The sequence below is a fragment of the Thermobia domestica genome, chromosome 6 (genome assembly GCF_964235325.1).
Source record: "Thermobia domestica chromosome 6, izTheDome1.hap1.1, whole genome shotgun sequence".
In the NCBI taxonomy this organism is placed as follows: Eukaryota; Metazoa; Arthropoda; class Insecta; order Zygentoma; family Lepismatidae; genus Thermobia; species Thermobia domestica.
In genome coordinates this window covers 107,286,843-107,306,696 of record NC_137459.1, presented here as the reverse complement: position 1 = coordinate 107,306,696, position 19,854 = coordinate 107,286,843, and the positions used below count along the sequence as shown (strand labels likewise).

The window sequence follows — 19,854 nt, the reverse complement described above, 5'->3', positions numbered from 1 at the left end:
TTAAAGATGTCAAGGCCAAGAACGACACTCAGAATTTTGCAGTTCTACGTAAGTGTACGAATACAGGTTCTTAGAAATTAAGTAGGGATTGTAACATTTTTGAAGACTTTGGTTCCGAGCGGATAAGTGTAATACCCTGAATAACGAACAGGCATATTTCTCAAAGTAAAACTGGGCGGGGATTGATCTTTACTTACATCCTTTTTGAGGAAATTTTATCTGCTCTTGCTGTTGACGAAGAAATGTGCTCTGTGGGAACGAATGCGACATCAGAACTGGAAATAGTGAAAACTTCAGAGAACAAGGATTGCAGTGGAAATACGTTAGTTGGTGGATATTGTGCGTCTTCCTTCTCGTGGTTATATTTAACTTGATGAAGTACAGATTCAAACTCTTGTAGTTGACTTAACGTAGTTTCTTGCAACCTTATTTAAGTTGCTTCCGCAAACTGTCGTACGGTGCTGTGAATTGTGTAAGTTGGACGTGGATTGGACTTCTTCGTTATTGATATATGGACCGCTTATGTTTTTTTAATTTTTTTAAAACACAAAACAGTTTGTTCTTGATTATGTTTACTAATAATGAATCTACAGAACGCACTTTCGTACGTTGAACGAGCTGGTATTACTAGAGGTTTGTCTTGGGGAATCAGTGCTGCAGTAACAGTCATTTTCTGCTTCCTAATTTGCCTGAATTTTGTTGTTGTTTCTCTGATATAATTTGGAGTAATATCCGTACTCAAAATATAATTATTTTTGGAAACAGTGGCTTCTTCAGATAAAGGGTCCTGACGCAGTGGTTTTGAGTCGCCCAAATGGAAGTGATTTATTATTCATAGAAAACTCCGTACTAAATTCTATATTACTACTCAGAAAATTAGCACTGATAACTTAAAGCGGAAGGCTTCGTTACTTTGATACTTGCAGCATTTTGAGCATTTTTTTAAAATGTGATAATTAACTTCTCTATTTTAAAATTGCTAACGAACTTTGAGGCAACTGTTTCGACAACGATTGAACTTTTCTATCGAGAGAACTTGATCTATATCTGCGTCAATATAACGAATCCTTCAGAACAATAATATTCTGACGAATCATGTATGAATCATTTTCATGTAGATTTATGGTGAAATATACATTACAGCACAAATAATTAGTTCCACAATTAACTTTAAAAATTTCGTAATTCTCGCTTAACTTTGAAGGAGGTCGATACAATTCATGAATGTTAGAATGTGAAAGTAAAAGTTTGTATTAAAGATGTCAAGGCCAAGAACGACACTCAGAATTTTGCAGTTCTACGTAAGTGCACGAATACAGGTTCTTAGAAATTAAGTGGGGATTGTAAAATTTTTGAAGACTGTGGTTCCGAGCGGATAACTGTAATACCCTGAATAAGGAACAGGCATATTTTTCAAGGTAAAACTGGGCAGTACTTACATCCTTTTTGAGAAAATTATATCTGCTCCTGCTGTTTCTTGGATTGTTGACGATGAAATATGCTGACGGATGCGTCATCAGAACTAGATATAGGATTACGTCAGAGAACAATAGTTGCAGTGGAAATACAATAGTTGGTGGAGATTGTGTGTCTTTCTTCTCGTGCCTGTTTCTAACTTGTTGAAGTGCAAATTCAAACTCTTGGAGTTGACTTACGTAGTTCTTTACAGCCTTATTGAAGTTGCTGTCGTACGGCGCTATGAATTGATGTGTGAGTTCCACGTGGACTGGACTTCGTTGTTGATATATGGGACAGCTTTTTTCTCAAGTTCTACACAAAACAGTTTGCTTGATCTTGGTTATGTTTACTAATAATGAATCTACAGAACGCACGTTCGTACGCTGAAGAAATTGGTATTACTAGAGGTTTGTCTTGGGGAATCAGTGCTGCAGTAACAGTCATTTTCTGCTTCCTAATTTGCCTGAATTTTGTTGTTGTTTCTCTGATATAATTTGGAGTAATATCCGTACTCAAAATATAATTATTTTTGGAAACAGTGGCTTCTTCAGATAAAGGGTCCTGACGCAGTGGTTTTGAGTCGCCCAAATGGAACTGATTTATTATTCATAGAAAACTCCGTACTAAATTCTATATTACTACTCAGAAAATTAGCACTGATAACTTAAAGCGGAAGGCTTCGTTACTTTGATACTTGCAGCATTTTGAGCATTTTTTTAAAATGTGATAATTAACTTCTCTATTTTAAAATTGCTAACGAACTTTGAGGCAACTGTTTCGACAACGATTGAACTTTTCTATCGAGAGAACTTGATCTATATCTGCGTCAATATAACGAATCCTTCAGAACAATAATATTCTGACGAATCATGTATGAATCATTTTCATGTAGATTTATGGTGAAATATACATTACAGCACAAATAATTAGTTCCACAATTAACTTTAAAAATTTCGTAATTCTCGCTTAACTTTGAAGGAGGTCGATATAATTCATAAATGTTAGAATGTGAAAGTAAAAGTTTGTATTAAAGATGTCAAGGCCAAGAACGACACTCAGAATTTTGCAGTTCTACGTAAGTGTACGAATACAGGTTCTTAGAAATTAAGTAGGGATTGTAACATTTTTGAAGACTTTGGTTCCGAGCGGATAAGTGTAATACCCTGAATAACGAACAGGCATATTTCTCAAAGTAAAACTGGGCGGGGATTGATCTTTACTTACATCCTTTTTGAGGAAATTTTATCTGCTCTTGCTGTTGACGAAGAAATGTGCTCTGTGGGAACGAATGCGACATCAGAACTGGAAATAGTGAAAACTTCAGAGAACAAGGATTGCAGTGGAAATACGTTAGTTGGTGGATATTGTGCATCTTCCTTCTCGTGGTTATATTTAACTTGATGAAGTACAGATTCAAACTCTTGTAGTTGACTTAACGTAGTTTCTTGCAACCTTATTTAAGTTGCTTCCGCAAACTGTCGTACGGTGCTGTGAATTGTGTAAGTTGGACGTGGATTGGACTTCTTCGTTATTGATATATGGACCGCTTATGTTTTTTTAATTTTTTTAAAACACAAAACAGTTTGTTCTTGATTATGTTTACTAATAATGAATCTACAGAACGCACTTTCGTACGTTGAACGAGCTGGTATTACTAGAGGTTTGTCTTGGGGAATCAGTGCTGCAGTAACAGTCATTTTCTGCTTCCTAATTTGCCTGAATTTTGTTGTTGTTTCTCTGATATAATTTGGAGTAATATCCGTACTCAAAATATAATTATTTTTGGAAACAGTGGCTTCTTCAGATAAAGGGTCCTGACGCAGTGGTTTTGAGTCGCCCAAATGGAAGTGATTTATTATTCATAGAAAACTCCGTACTAAATTCTATATTACTACTCAGAAAATTAGCACTGATAACTTAAAGCGGAAGGCTTCGTTACTTTGATACTTGCAGCATTTTGAGCATTTTTTTAAAATGTGATAATTAACTTCTCTATTTTAAAATTGCTAACGAACTTTGAGGCAACTGTTTCGACAACGATTGAACTTTTCTATCGAGAGAACTTGATCTATATCTGCGTCAATATAACGAATCCTTCAGAACAATAATATTCTGATGAATCATGTATGAATCATTTTCATGTAGATTTATGGTGAAATATACATTACAGCACAAATAATTAGTTCCACAATTAACTTTAAAAATTTCGTAATTCTCGCTTAACTTTGAAGGAGGTCGATATAATTCATGAATGTTAGAATGTGAAAGTAAAAGTTTGTATTAAAGATGTCAAGGCCAAGAACGACACTCAGAATTTTGCAGTTCTACGTAAGTGCACGAATACAGGTTCTTAGAAATTAAGTGGGGATTGTAAAATTTTTGAAGACTGTGGTTCCGAGCGGATAACTGTAATACCCTGAATAAGGAACAGGCATATTTTTCAAGGTAAAACTGGGCAGTACTTACATCCTTTTTGAGAAAATTATATCTGCTTCTGCTGTTTCTTGGATTGTTGACGATGAAATATGCTGACGGATGCGTCATCAGAACTAGATATAGGATTACGTCAGAGAACAATAGTTGCAGTGGAAATACAATAGTTGGTGGAGATTTTGTGTCTTTCTTCTCGTGCCTGTTTCTAACCTGTTGAAGTGCAAATTCAAACTCTTGGAGTTGACTTACGTAGTTCTTTACAGCCTTATTGAAGTTGCTGTCGTACGGCGCTATGAATTGATGTGTGAGTTCCACGTGGACTGGACTTCGTTGTTGATATATGGGACAGCTTTTTTCTCAAGTTCTACACAAAACAGTTTGCTTGATCTTGGTTATGTTTACTAATAATGAATCTACAGAACGCACGTTCGTACGCTGAAGAAATTGGTATTACTAGAGGTTTGTCTTGGGGAATCAGTGCTGCAGTAACAGTCATTTTCTGCTTCCTAATTTGCCTGAATTTTGTTGTTGTTTCTCTGATATAATTTGGAGTAATATCCGTACTCAAAATATAATTATTTTTGGAAACAGTGGCTTCTTCAGATAAAGGGTCCTGACGCAGTGGTTTTGAGTCGCCCAAATGGAAGTGATTTATTATTCATAGAAAACTCCGTACTAAATTCTATATTACTACTCAGAAAATTAGCACTGATAACTTAAAGCGGAAGGCTTCGTTACTTTGATACTTGCAGCATTTTGAGCATTTTTTTAAAATGTGATAATTAACTTCTCTATTTTAAAATTGCTAACGAACTTTGAGGCAACTGTTTCGACAACGATTGAACTTTTCTATCGAGAGAACTTGATCTATATCTGCGTCAATATAACGAATCCTTCAGAACAATAATATTCTGACGAATCATGTATGAATCATTTTCATGTAGATTTATGGTGAAATATACATTACAGCACAAATAATTAGTTCCACAATTAACTTTAAAAATTTCGTAATTCTCGCTTAACTTTGAAGGAGGTCGATATAATTCATGAATGTTAGAATGTGAAAGTAAAAGTTTGTATTAAAGATGTCAAGGCCAAGAACGACACTCAGAATTTTGCAGTTCTACGTAAGTGCACGAATACAGGTTCTTAGAAATTAAGTGGGGATTGTAAAATTTTTGAAGACTGTGGTTCCGAGCGGATAACTGTAATACCCTGAATAAGGAACAGGCATATTTTTCAAGGTAAAACTGGGCAGTACTTACATCCTTTTTGAGAAAATTATATCTGCTTCTGCTGTTTCTTGGATTGTTGACGATGAAATATGCTGACGGATGCGTCATCAGAACTAGATATAGGATTACGTCAGAGAACAATAGTTGCAGTGGAAATACAATAGTTGGTGGAGATTGTGTGTCTTTCTTCTCGTGCCTGTTTCTAACCTGTTGAAGTGCAAATTCAAACTCTTGGAGTTGACTTACGTAGTTCTTTACAGCCTTATTGAAGTTGCTGTCGTACGGCGCTATGAATTGATGTGTGAGTTCCACGTGGACTGGACTTCGTTGTTGATATATGGGACAGCTTTTTTCTCAAGTTCTACACAAAACAGTTTGCTTGATCTTGGTTATGTTTACTAATAATGAATCTACAGAACGCACGTTCGTACGCTGAAGAAATTGGTATTACTAGAGGTTTGTCTTGGGGAATCAGTGCTGCAGTAACAGTCATTTTCTGCTTCCTAATTTGCCTGAATTTTGTTGTTGTTTCTCTGATATAATTTGGAGTAATATCCGTACTCAAAATATAATTATTTTTGGAAACAGTGGCTTCTTCAGATAAAGGGTCCTGACGCAGTGGTTTTGAGTCGCCCAAATGGAAGTGATTTATTATTCATAGAAAACTCCGTACTAAATTCTATATTACTACTCAGAAAATTAGCACTGATAACTTAAAGCGGAAGGCTTCGTTACTTTGATACTTGCAGCATTTTGAGCATTTTTTTAAAAATGTGATATCTAACTTTTGTATTGTAAAATTGCTAACGAACTTTGAGGCAACTGTTTCGACAACGATTGAACTTTTCTATCGAGAGAACTTGATCTATATCTGCGTCAATATAACGAATCCTTCAGAACAATAATATTCTGACGAATCATGTATGAATCATTTTCATGTAGATTTATGGTGAAATATACATTACAGCACAAATAATTAGTTCCACAATTAACTTTAAAAATTTCGTAATTCTCGCTTAACTTTGAAGGAGGTCGATATAATTCATGAATGTTAGAATGTGAAAGTAAAAGTTTGTATTAAAGATGTCAAGGCCAAGAACGACACTCAGAATTTTGCAGTTCTACGTAAGTGCACGAATACAGGTTCTTAGAAATTAAGTGGGGATTGTAAAATTTTTGAAGACTGTGGTTCCGAGCGGATAACTGTAATGCCCTGAATAAGGAACAGGCAAATTTTTCAAGGTAAAACTGGGCAGTACTTACATCCTTTTTGAGAAAATTATATCTGCTCCTGCTGTTCCTTGGATTGTTGACGATGAAATATGCTGACGGATGCGTCATCAGAACTAGATATAGGATTACGTCAGAGAACAATAGTTGCAGTGGAAATACAATAGTTGGTGGAGATTGTGTGTCTTTCTTCTCGTGCCTGTTTCTAACTTGTTGAAGTGCAAATTCAAACTCTTGGAGTTGACTTACGTAGTTTTTTACAGCCTTATTGAAGTTGCTGTCGTACGGCGCTATGAATTGATGTGTGAGTTCCACGTGGACTGGACTTCGTTGTTGATATATGGGACAGCTTTTTTCTCAAGTTCTACACAAAACAGTTTGCTTGATCTTGGTTATGTTTACTAATAATGAATCTACAGAACGCACGTTCGTACGCTGAAGAAATTGGTATTACTAGAGGTTTGTCTTGGGGAATCAGTGCTGCAGTAACAGTCATTTTCTGCTTCCTAATTTGCCTGAATTTTGTTGTTGTTTCTCTGATATAATTTGGAGTAATATCCGTACTCAAAATATAATTATTTTTGGAAACAGTGGCTTCTTCAGATAAAGGGTCCTGACGCAGTGGTTTTGAGTCGCCCAAATGGAAGTGATTTATTATTCATAGAAAACTCCGTACTAAATTCTATATTACTAGTCAGAAAATTAGCACTGATAACTTAAAGCGGAAGGCTTCGTTACTTTGATACTTGCAGCATTTTGAGCATTTTTTTAAAATGTGATAATTAACTTCTCTATTTTAAAATTGCTAACGAACTTTGAGGCAACTGTTTCGACAACGATTGAACTTTTCTATCGAGAGAACTTGATCTATATCTGCGTCAATATAACAAATCCTTCAGAACAATAATATTCTGACGAATCATGTATGAATCATTTTCATGTAGATTTATGGTGAAATATACATTACAGCACAAATAATTAGTTCCACAATTAACTTTAAAAATTTCGTAATTCTCGCTTAACTTTGAAGGAGGTCGATATAATTCATGAATGTTAGAATGTGAAAGTAAAAGTTTGTATTAAAGATGTCAAGGCCAAGAACGACACTCAGAATTTTGCAGTTCTACGTAAGTGCACGAATACAGGTTCTTAGAAATTAAGTGGGGATTGTAAAATTTTTGAAGACTGTGGTTCCGAGCGGATAACTGTAATACCCTGAATAAGGAACAGGCAAATTTTTCAATGTAAAACTGGGCAGTACTTACATCCTTTTTGAGAAAATTATATCTGCTCCTGCTGTTCCTTGGATTGTTGACGATGAAATATGCTGACGGATGCGTCATCAGAACTAGATATAGGATTACGTCAGAGAACAATAGTTGCAGTGGAAATACAATAGTTGGTGGAGATTGTGTGTCTTTCTTCTCGTGCCTGTTTCTAACTTGTTGAAGTGCAAATTCAAACTCTTGGAGTTGACTTACGTAGTTCTTTACAGCCTTATTGAAGTTGCTGTCGTACGGCGCTATGAATTGATGTGTGAGTTCCACGTGGACTGGACTTCGTTGTTGATATATGGGACAGCTTTTTTCTCAAGTTCTACACAAAACAGTTTGCTTGATCTTGGTTATGTTTACTAATAATGAATCTACAGAACGCACGTTCGTACGCTGAAGAAATTGGTATTACTAGAGGTTTGTCTTGGGGAATCAGTGCTGCAGTAACAGTCATTTTCTGCTTCCTAATTTGCCTGAATTTTGTTGTTGTTTCTCTGATATAATTTGGAGTAATATCCGTACTCAAAATATAATTATTTTTGGAAACAGTGGCTTCTTCAGATAAAGGGTCCTGACGCAGTGGTTTTGAGTCGCCCAAATGGAAGTGATTTATTATTCATAGAAAACTCCGTACTAAATTCTATATTACTGCTCAGAAAATCAGCACTGATAACTTAAAGCGGAAGGCTTCGTTACTTTGATACTTGCAGCATTTTGAGCATTTTTTTAAAAATGTGATATCTAACTTTTGTATTGTAAAATTGCTAACGAACTTTGAGGCAACTGTTTCGACAACGATTGAACTTTTCTATCGAGAGAACTTGATCTATATCTGCGTCAATATAACGAATCCTTCAGAACAATAATATTCTGACGAATCATGTATGAATCATTTTCATGTAGATTTATGGTGAAATATACATTACAGCACAAATAATTAGTTCCACAATTAACTTTAAAAATTTCGTAATTCTCGCTTAACTTTGAAGGAGGTCGATATAATTCATGAATGTTAGAATGTGAAAGTAAAAGTTTGTATTAAAGATGTCAAGGCCAAGAACGACACTCAGAATTTTGCAGTTCTACGTAAGTGCACGAATACAGGTTCTTAGAAATTAAGTGGGGATTGTAAAATTTTTGAAGACTGTGGTTCCGAGCGGATAACTGTAATACCCTGAATAAGGAACAGGCAAATTTTTCAAGGTAAAACTGGACAGTACTTACATCCTTTTTGAGAAAATTATATCTGCTCCTGCTGTTCCTTGGATTGTTGACGATGAAATATGCTGACGGATGCGTCATCAGAACTAGATATAGGATTACGTCAGAGAACAATAGTTGCAGTGGAAATACAATAGTTGGTGGAGATTGTGTCTTTCTTCTCGTGCCTGTTTCTAACTTGTTGAAGTGCAAATTCAAACTCTTGGAGTTGACTTACGTAGTTCTTTACAGCCTTATTGAAGTTGCTGTCGTACGGCGCTATGAATTGATGTGTGAGTTCCACGTGGACTGGACTTCGTTGTTGATATATGGGACAGCTTTTTTCTCAAGTTCTACACAAAACAGTTTGCTTGATCTTGGTTATGTTTACTAATAATGAATCTACAGAACGCACGTTCGTACGCTGAAGAAATTGGTATTACTAGAGGTTTGTCTTGGGGAATCAGTGCTGCAGTAACAGTCATTTTCTGCTTCCTAATTTGCCTGAATTTTGTTGTTGTTTCTCTGATATAATTTGGAGTAATATCCGTACTCAAAATATAATTATTTTTGGAAACAGTGGCTTCTTCAGATAAAGGGTCCTGACGCAGTGGTTTTGAGTCGCCCAAATGGAACTGATTTATTATTCATAGAAAACTCCGTACTAAATTCTATATTACTACTCAGAAAATTAGCACTGATAACTTAAAGCGGAAGGCTTCGTTACTTTGATACTTGCAGCATTTTGAGCATTTTTTTAAAAATGTGATATCTAACTTTTGTATTGTAAAATTGCTAACGAACTTTGAGGCAACTGTTTCGACAACGATTGAACTTTTCTATCGAGAGAACTTGATCTATATCTGCGTCAATATAACGAATCCTTCAGAACAATAATATTCTGACGAATCATGTATGAATCATTTTCATGTAGATTTATGGTGAAATATACATTACAGCACAAATAATTAGTTCCACAATTAACTTTAAAAATTTCGTAATTCTCGCTTAACTTTGAAGGAGGTCGATATAATTCATGAATGTTAGAATGTGAAAGTAAAAGTTTGTATTAAAGATGTCAAGGCCAAGAACGACACTCAGAATTTTGCAGTTCTACGTAAGTGCACGAATACAGGTTCTTAGAAATTAAGTGGGGATTGTAAAATTTTTGAAGACTGTGGTTCCGAGCGGATAACTGTAATACCCTGAATAAGGAACAGGCATATTTTTCAAGGTAAAACTGGGCAGTACTTACATCCTTTTTGAGAAAATTATATCTGCTTCTGCTGTTCCTTGGATTGTTGACGATGAAATATGCTGACGGATGCGTCATCAGAACTAGATATAGGATTACGTCAGAGAACAATAGTTGCAGTGGAAATACAATAGTTGGTGGATATTGTGTGTCTTTCTTCTCGTGCCTGTTTCTAACTTGTTGAAGTGCAAATTCAAACTCTTGGAGTTGACTTACGTACATAGTTCTTTACAGCCTTATTGAAGTTGCTGTCGTATGGCGCTATGAATTGATGTGTGAGTTCCACGTGGACTGGACTTCGTTGTTGATATATGGGACAGCTTTTTTCTCAAGTTCTACACAAAACAGTTTGCTTGATCTTGGTTATGTTTACTAATAATGAATCTACAGAACGCACGTTCGTACGCTGAAGAAATTGGTATTACTAGAGGTTTGTCTTGGGGAATCAGTGCTGCAGTAACAGTCATTTTCTGCTTCCTAATTTGCCTGAATTTTGTTGTTGTTTCTCTGATATAATTTGGAGTAATATCCGTACTCAAAATATAATTATTTTTGGAAACAGTGGCTTCTTCAGATAAAGGGTCCTGACGCAGTGGTTTTGAGTCGCCCAAATGGAACTGATTTATTATTCATAGAAAACTCCGTACTAAATTCTATATTACTACTAAGAAATTTAGCACTGATAAATTAAAGCGGAAGGCTTCGTTACTTTGATACTTGCAGCATTTTGAGCATTTTTTTAAAATGTGATAATTAACTTCTCTATTTTAAAATTGCTAACGAACTTTGAGGCAACTGTTTCGACAACGATTGAACTTTCCTATCGAGAGAACTTGATCTATATCTGCGTCAATATAACGAATCCTTCAGAACAATAATATTCTGACGAATCATGTATGAATCATTTTCATGTAGATTTATGGTGAAATATACATTACAGCACAAATAATTAGTTCCACAATTAACTTTAAAAATTTCGTAATTCTCGCTTAACTTTGAAGGAGGTCGATATAATTCATGAATGTTAGAATGTGAAAGTAAAAGTTTGTATTAAAGATGACAAGGCCAAGAACGACACTCAGAATTTTGCAGTTCTACGTAAGTGCACGAATACAGGTTCTTAGAAATTAAGTGGGGATTGTAACATTTTTGAAGACTTTGGTTCCGAGCGGATAAGTGTAATACCCTGAATAAGGAACAGGCATATTTCTCAAAGTAAAACTGGGCGGTGATTGATCTTTACTTACATCCTTTTTGAGGAAATTTTATCTGCTCCTGCTGTTGACGAAGGAATGTGCTCTGTGGGAACGAATGCGACATCAGAACTGGAAATAGTGAAAACTTCAGAGAACAAGGATTGCAGTGGAAATACGTTAGTTGGTGGATATTGTGCGTCTTCCTTCTCGTGGTTATATTTAACTTGATGAAGTACAGATTAAAACTCTTGTAGTTGACTTAACGTAGTTTCTTGCAACCTTATTTAAGTTGCTTCCGCAAACTGTCGTACGGTGCTGTGAATTGTGTAAGTTGGACGTGGATTGGACTTCTTCGTTATTGATATATGGACCGCTTATATTTTTTTAATTTTTTGTTAAACACAAAACAGTTTGTTCTTGATTATGTTTACTAATAATGAATCTACAGAACGCAATTTCGTACGTTGAACGAGCTGGTATTACTAGAGGTTTGTCTTTGGGAATTAGTAGTGCAGTAACAAACGTTTTCTGCTTCCTAATTTGCTTGAAGTTTGTTGTTGTTCCAGTGATATAATTTGGAGTAATATCCGTACTCAAAATATAATTATTTTTGGAAACAGTGGCTTCTTCAGATAAAGGGTCCTGACGCAGTGGTTTTGAGTCGCCCAAATGGAAGTGATTTATTATTCATAGAAAACTCCGTACTAAATTCTATATTACTACTCAGAAAATTAGCACTGATAACTTAAAGCGGAAGGCTTCGTTACTTTGATACTTGCAGCATTTTGAGCATTTTTTTTTAAATGTGATAATTAACTTCTCTATTTTAAAATTGCTAACGAACTTTGAGGCAACTGTTTCGACAACGATTGAACTTTTCTATCGAGAGAACTTGATCTACATCTGCGTCAATATAACGAATCCTTCAGAACAATAATATTCTGACGAATCATGTATGAATCATTTTCATGTAGATTTATGGTGAAATATACATTACAGCACAAATAATTAGTTCCACAATTAACTTTAAAAATTTCGTAATTCTCGCTTAACTTTGAAGGAGGTCGATATAATTCATGAATGTTAGAATGTGAAAGTAAAAGTTTGTATTAAAGATGTCAAGGCCAAGAACGACACTCAGAATTTTGCAGTTCTACGTAAGTGCACGAAAACAGGTTCTTAGAAATTAAGTGGGGATTGTAAAATTTTTGAAGACTGTGGTTCCGAGCGGATAACTGTAATACCCTGAATAAGGAACAGGCATATTTCTCAAAGTAAAACTGGGCGGTGATTGATCTTTACTTACATCCTTTTTGAGGAAATTTTATCTGCTCCTGCTGTTGACGAAGAAATGTGCTCTGTGGGAACGAATGCGACATCAGAACTGGAAATAGTGAAAACTTCAGAGAACAAGGATTGCAGTGGAAATACGTTAGTTGGTGGATATTGTGCGTCTTCCTTCTCGTGGTTATATTTAACTTGATGAAGTACAGATTCAAACTCTTGTAGTTGACTTAACGTAGTTTCTTGCAACCTTATTTAAGTTGCTTCCGCAAACTGTCGTACGGTGCTGTGAATTGTGTAAGTTGGACGTGGATTGGACTTCTTCGTTATTGATATATGGACCGCTTATGTTTTTTTAATTTTTTTAAAACACAAAACAGTTTGTTCTTGATTATGTTTACTAATAATGAATCTACAGAACGCACTTTCGTACGTTGAAGAGCTGGTATTACTAGAGGTTTGTCTTTGGGAATTAGTAGTGCAGTAACAAACGTTTTCTGCTTCCTAATTTGCTTGAAGTTTGTTGTTCCAGTGATATAATATGGAATAATATCCATAGTTGAAATATAATTGGAAACAGTGGCTTCTTGAGATAAAGGGTCCTGACGCAGTGGTTTTGAGTCGCCGAAATGGAACTGATTTATTATTCATAGAAAACTCCGTACTAAATTCTATATTACTGCTCAGAAAATTAGCACTGATCACTTATAGCGGAAGGCTTCCTTGCTTTGAGACTTCCAACACTTTTTTTTTTTTAATTTGCTAATTGATTTCTCTTTCTTAAGCTTGCCAGCGAACATTGAGGCAACTGTTTTGACGGTTGAAATTTCCTACCGAGAGAACTTGAGAACTCCATCTGCATCGATGTAATGAGGACTACATAACAATAACTTTTTCAGTCAGTTCAGTTTGATCGTTTTTCTTCAAAGAATCTTCAGAAGCTGCAAAGAGATTCCATTTTGCTGCCTTGTTTTGCTTTAGAATACTGGATTTTATCTATTTTGATGACAATGAACGCTTTGTTTCTTTTAAATAGCTTCTGATAAAGTGACTTCTAGTTGTAATTATATTTGGATTGAGGCTTAAGGAAGATCATACCGGTGCGAATTGAGAAGTATTAGGACCACGCTTTTTTTTCCTGCTTAGATATCTGTAGGTACGATTATTATAATTGTTATGAATTTCTTCATGTACAATTCCTTGACAGATTCTTGAACTTACACAGCCGAAACACTCAGTGATGTTCTACCTAAGCATCTTCTTGCATTCACCACTCGGTTATTAGGAATTACGATTTGCTATTGTTTGTCCTTCGTTCCCAGAAGATATTCGTAGCTTACCTTAAACTCTTTCTGTTTTGAATCGCTTGTTTCTTGTCAGGTATTATGTGTGATTTTTTGCAAGTTCTCTTTAATGTTATGCCATCATATTCGACCTTGTTGTAAACAGTGAGATTTCTTGTTCATTTTTCTTCAAGAGAATGACGCTCACAACTTAACGAATTAATTAGCAGCTTGCCTTCCTGACTTGTGTGTACTGCCTTTCTATATTTGACAATAACTTTTTTTGGATTTGATTAAAGTCAGAAATGTTATCAAATATTTCTCTTTCATTTTTGAACCTATTTTTGAATCGACTATAGTTAGTATGTAGGTATTTGAGTCTTCTGTGACATTCCTTATGTTCTCAGTGTTTTCTAAGTAACTGATACGAGGGAACTGAGCTCGGTATAATGTAATATCCAGCACAGTCTTCTCCAGCGAGGACCACTGAGAATAACTGCCAAATCATCACACAGTTCCTTTGTTAATCCAAAATCTTCTGAGTCGAATACTTTACATGGGACAACGATTCTGTTACAATTTTTCCATTCAGAAGAAACAACACATCTAACGTACGTTCCTTTTTCTTAATAACTGGCGTATATCCTATATTGTCAGTAGCTCTTACACATGAAATACTGAATTATTGGCGTATTAATGTCTTACATCACTCAGCTGAATGCCAAGAGCATAATTCATTTTGCACAATGAAAGATCATCCCCTTGTACACTGTGGTGTAAAATTAAGGTAACGGTATAACACTAGAAATGATCGAGAAGGAAACATCAATTTTGTCTGTATTCTTCATATTCTCTTTAACATAATTACATAAATTGTAAGAATGCGCGAGGAGGAAACATCAATTTTATGTGTATTCTTCATGTTCTCTTTAACTTAATTGCACACATTAGAAGAACTTTTTATTGAAGATGATTTGGATTCACTTTGGATGAGTTTTTAAACTGCGTATCACGAATAATGGTGCGTGTGTAGTTAATGTTGAGTTTAGTTTTGTCAATTTCAATGTTCACACACTGAAGGAATATCATGAGGTTCAAGTGTATTTAATTTACCTCTAGCAACAGCCATTTCCTTCACGCGTTCGTAAGAATATTGAGTAGGATTAAGTGGAAATGGTGTTAAGACACACTGTCGGCAAACTTCAATATCTTTCAGTATTTCTGACAATCTCAAGAAACCATTTGACAAATTCATTTCGTCCTTTTTACTCCAAAGTTCATTCTTTATTTTTAAGTCTTTTACGTCAATCATGTTTGCCGTCCTGCATAAACACTATATATATATTGTGTTTATGCAGGTTGAATGAACCTTCTGACTATCTACCAGGGCCTCAGAAGATACTGGCATTATATTCTGAACAATACTCCATTCGTTCATAAGATCTCCTACAAATGCAGATCTCCTACAGCTTCAGTTATATGCTATGGTAGAAATCAAAAAATACTGTACAAGAACTTTGGCAACTTTTAAACTATTCTTCTAGATGCGAGCTTGAGAATTGAATGTACTGAACTCCCATCTCATCAGGTATCTTCCAATTAATTTTAATCCTTCTTTCGAATTAAGAATCTTCAATTGGTTTATTATTTCCTGGATCATTTTAAACATATACAAAATAATAATATACAAATTACAAAATAGTAAGTACACTTGATCTTGAGAACAATATTCTTGTAACGGAGAGTCACGTATCCGTGAAGAACGTGTTGAGATGTAACTAAAATGTTCTGCTTACAACGTGAATTGTGTTGTGTTGCTGAATGTCTGCTTTTGTATCTATCATCCAGTTTGGAAGTTCATATTAATAGTTTTGCATAAGGTATGAGTTTTACTTATTTCTTAGTGTGCTTCGTCACAATGTGAATTCGATAACCATGCTTTAACTACAGTTATTTTCTTCAAGAATTATTGGAGGAAGAATAAACTTTTGCCTTTCAAGAACTGTTGCTGATTTGCATTCGTTAGCAAGGCAGTAACCTAAATTGTAGTTAGTCCTTAAAAATCGTTCTACGAAATGTACAATAACTATGGTTGAAAGTATTTGTATTTACGTTTTTTTTTCTTTTAATTGTGTTATGTGGTCCCAGCGTTTGTAATACAAATGGTTAAAGATAATTTTACGTCATATATTTTTTCATATTTAATCAAAATGGCAAAGAAAATGCTGTAATTACAATTGATAAAACTTTCGAATGTAATTTCACATTTTTTGTATATAGATGTATGATACTGTTTTTTCCTTAAAGCATATTAAGCGAAAGTAAATTTTTAGTAGCGAAAATGTTACTGGTTTTATCAACGAAGCAGATGCTACGAAGGAAAATTTTCTCGATGCTTAGAATGCAGGAGAAACTTGTTGCTATATTTTGTTTTTATGCACCATGAATACGTTTTAATATGACATGTGGAAACACTTTCTGCTAAACAAGTGATGCATTCTGCCTTCAAGGTTAGGAAATTGGGTTCACAAATCACTTTTATAGTACATATGGATATTGTAAAAGACTTCGAAGAGTCGTAGGTATGTAATTTCACTAATGAGTCGGATTCAGTTGCAATTGTTGTTGATTGCCCTGCAAGTGCGGATTATACTGATCTCAATTTGTTAAATAATTTTAAATTGTAAATGAAAAAAAAATAACAATAATAATAGATATTAAAGGAAGTGGGAACACAAAATGAGAAAGATATGTCAGAATTAATTTAATCAGTATCACAATTAATTTAATCAAATGATCGATTTCTAAAACGCTCTTATCTTCATAACAAAAATTAGTTACGGAAATATATGTCCTCGGAAGATAGGTTTTGTTACTGTATGCTAGAGATGCCAATACATTAAGGACAAAAACTCTGTTCTATAATTTTCGTCGTATAATTCAGTGGTTATTTTACTTGATATCAAACCGCCGATAATAAAACGAGCTTCAGTTAGGAAGATCCGTAATGGAAGAAGCTTCTGGCATATTGTGTGCAGAGCCACAATTAATACTTTTCATGTAACTTACAAGCAAACGTACACTAAACTGTCATTTTGCGGGTTGAACTTGTTTTGTTGTATTCAATTCACTATGTATGTGGGGTTGACAACTGGATGGTAATGGAACATGAGTTACTTGGAGAGTACATTGATAGCAATATCGAGGACGAGGAAGAATATCTCACAATATATATATAAATATTTTAAAAAATCTGCAGTGCAAATGTGATTGCAGTAAATACTGAGAAGTTGTAATACGTCTAAGTGTCTCGTTCAAAATGTATGCATGTTTACCTTTAAACTCGAGAAATGCTATGAAAGGTAATTTTATGAAACAAATGTCTGAGCTTTAACAAATCAGAACTGAATAATTTTATGAAGAGGAGCAATAAGCACTTACATTGAAATGCACACAGTCTTTATGTGATAATTATGTAGTATATAAGGTTACAAGTAATGCTCTGTGGCATTCTTTTTTAAAATCTCTTGTTGGTCTCACAAGGAACTAATTGATACTCATTATCCAGGAAATTTAGTTCTATGTGTAACTAAAGTTGGTTGTAAGTTTTCTTTCTGTGAAGAATGAATTTTCCTTTACGTCCTTACGTAACAGCGATATTATGAAGGACGCATCCAACAAATATAGTAAAATCCAAAATGATAATCAAGTTTGTATCAGAGGCACTGTACAGATGTTAACAAAAGTTTATACCGTATTTTGTACATGTTCTTTTGCCAATAAGTTAGGTACTGTTGAATCAATTCGAATACATTGTAATGAGTACAAATAGTTCTACATATTGTACAGCAGATCTTATTAAAGCTGATTAATTCGTTTTTTTTTTTTTTTTTTACAAGGTAATTAACAAAAATAAATAAGAAGTAATAATAAAAGGATGAGAAGCTATTTTGCTGGCCATCATACTCCCATCAGGATTTGAATCTGTGGGCACGTATACCAAAAGCAAGCGCTTAGCCATGAGCCTACGGGGAGAATTTTGGTAGCATTTTAGGGCATCATTGGAGAAATTGTGTCCTACACTACTGTGATAGTTTGATCAGTAAGAAATGCGGAAAACGGAAAATCATTTTCGAAAGTTCACTTTGAAGAAATTTTTCGTGTAAGTTATAAAATCAAAACTGAAAGGTAATTTTCAGATTGAAAATATGTAGGAACAAGAAATTTTAATGTACTAGAAACGTTATACAAGAACAACAATGTGAGGAAAAACAATATTATCCAATTCGTTTTGCTTCAACACAGTACCGGTACCTGATTGAGAGTGGAAATCATCATGTTTCATTACTATTATTTTAGTTTCATAGAAGAGTTTATACTCTTAAATCAGATGATAAGATGTAAGTTGTACTTTTTGTGCTAAGTGTACTTTATATTCTCAGTCATTTGTTAGTACTTAAAAACGATACTTAAGGACATTGATATTTATAAATTACAGTAATGTAATTTGGATCTACGTTGTAGAGTTTGTATCATCTACTACCACTATGGTTATAACAATCATTCCAGTATTATGACAGGAGTCTATTCTGAATTAGATGGTTCTAAGAATTCCCATTAAAACATTCAAGCGTTTTATTGCATGAGCCTGTCAAAATGAAAAAGTCTGGGTAGGTTTTCAGTTGACAAGTCATCATTTTCGAATCGGGAGAACATGCGTTTTACTCCAAGAATCATCTTCAAAGACTTGCCGAAGCACAACAACGCTGTTATTTGCAGCTTTTTCCAATAAAAAGCAACATTCTACGCACACTGTGTTCCTTATGGTCACACATTACAATAATCTCGAAGCGCTGCAATAACATATACAAAGCAGCATTTAAGGACGGTTCACACCACAGACTTGTGCGAAATACCCTCAACTTACAACGCCTAGCGGCATGTTCTGTAACTACAAAACGTGCGCACGATATGTTGCAATTTCAGTTATTTTTGGGTATCCCTCGTAATTAGTGATTTTTTTCTTTGGATTTACATGGTATGTGTAAGATGATAAACTCTGTCTTTCGTCCGATTTACTTTGCTGTCAGTTGAGGAAATTAGTGTTTTACGGTAAGGAACAAATATTGGAGACAACAGGAGATGACCTCAAAGCCTGGAGAAAATAGGTTTTGAGAGTGTGTCGCGCATGCGTCATTAGAACTAAAGTTTTAGGTGATTAACCAAGTAATGTTAGAGAGTGGATAATCAAAATTAGGTGATTATTATATTTTATTATAAGATATTTTAGAATATAGAGGGTGATATAAGTAATCTAAAGCTTGGAACAATAATATGACTTTATCTCTGTTATGCAACATATGTACATTTTATTTATTTTTGAGATTTCTCTAGATTAAAAAGTACGTGATGTCACGTTCGTATCTCAGTTATATTTTTCCGTGTCAAATGAATCTTTGAACTTGCTACAATGAAATATTTGCAGGGTTATAATTTCATAACATATTTTAAACTACAGTGTATAGAGAGATCCAGTGGTATAATATACTGATTCCGTCTCTGTGATAGAGTACCCAAAAGTTACAACGTTGACATTGCAGTTAAAAATGGTATGATATATAATGGTTGATTTCTCTCTCAAACGAGAATTGTACATGCTCCTATTTATTATTAAAATTGTTTTATATTTTGTTAATCTGTGTACTTACTGCAATGTTTTAAATAGAAACAATTTTTGAATTTAATCTATGATTATTTTTTCTCCTTTCGTATATACATCGACCGATCACTGAATTATGACCATCTACCTAATAAAAAATTAGTGCCCTCTCTCCGTTGTTACAATCTTGGTAGCTTTCAACTGCTGATCTTGACGCCACTAGAGCAGCCGTTTGCGCCATTGAGGCATCAGTCTTTCGGAGTTTTACGATATGACCTTTATCAAACACTCATAAATCTTAGCATTTATTCATCACAAGCAAACTTTCATTAGTAATTGACTACCTA

The 19,854-nt window shown here is 34.5% G+C and overlaps 1 protein-coding gene across 1 annotated transcript in view; it reads left to right on the top strand.

Annotated features, from left to right (window-relative positions):
• Positions 1-19,592, top strand: part of LOC145688140 (CAP-Gly domain-containing linker protein 4-like) — a 90,869-nt gene extending 71,277 nt beyond the window's left edge. The window contains exon 12 of the mRNA XM_081761938.1: positions 17,748-19,592. The gene's annotated coding sequence lies outside the window, so the exon portion shown is untranslated. The remainder of the gene's footprint in view (positions 1-17,747) is intronic.
• The last annotated feature ends 262 nt before the right edge of the window (positions 19,593-19,854 follow it).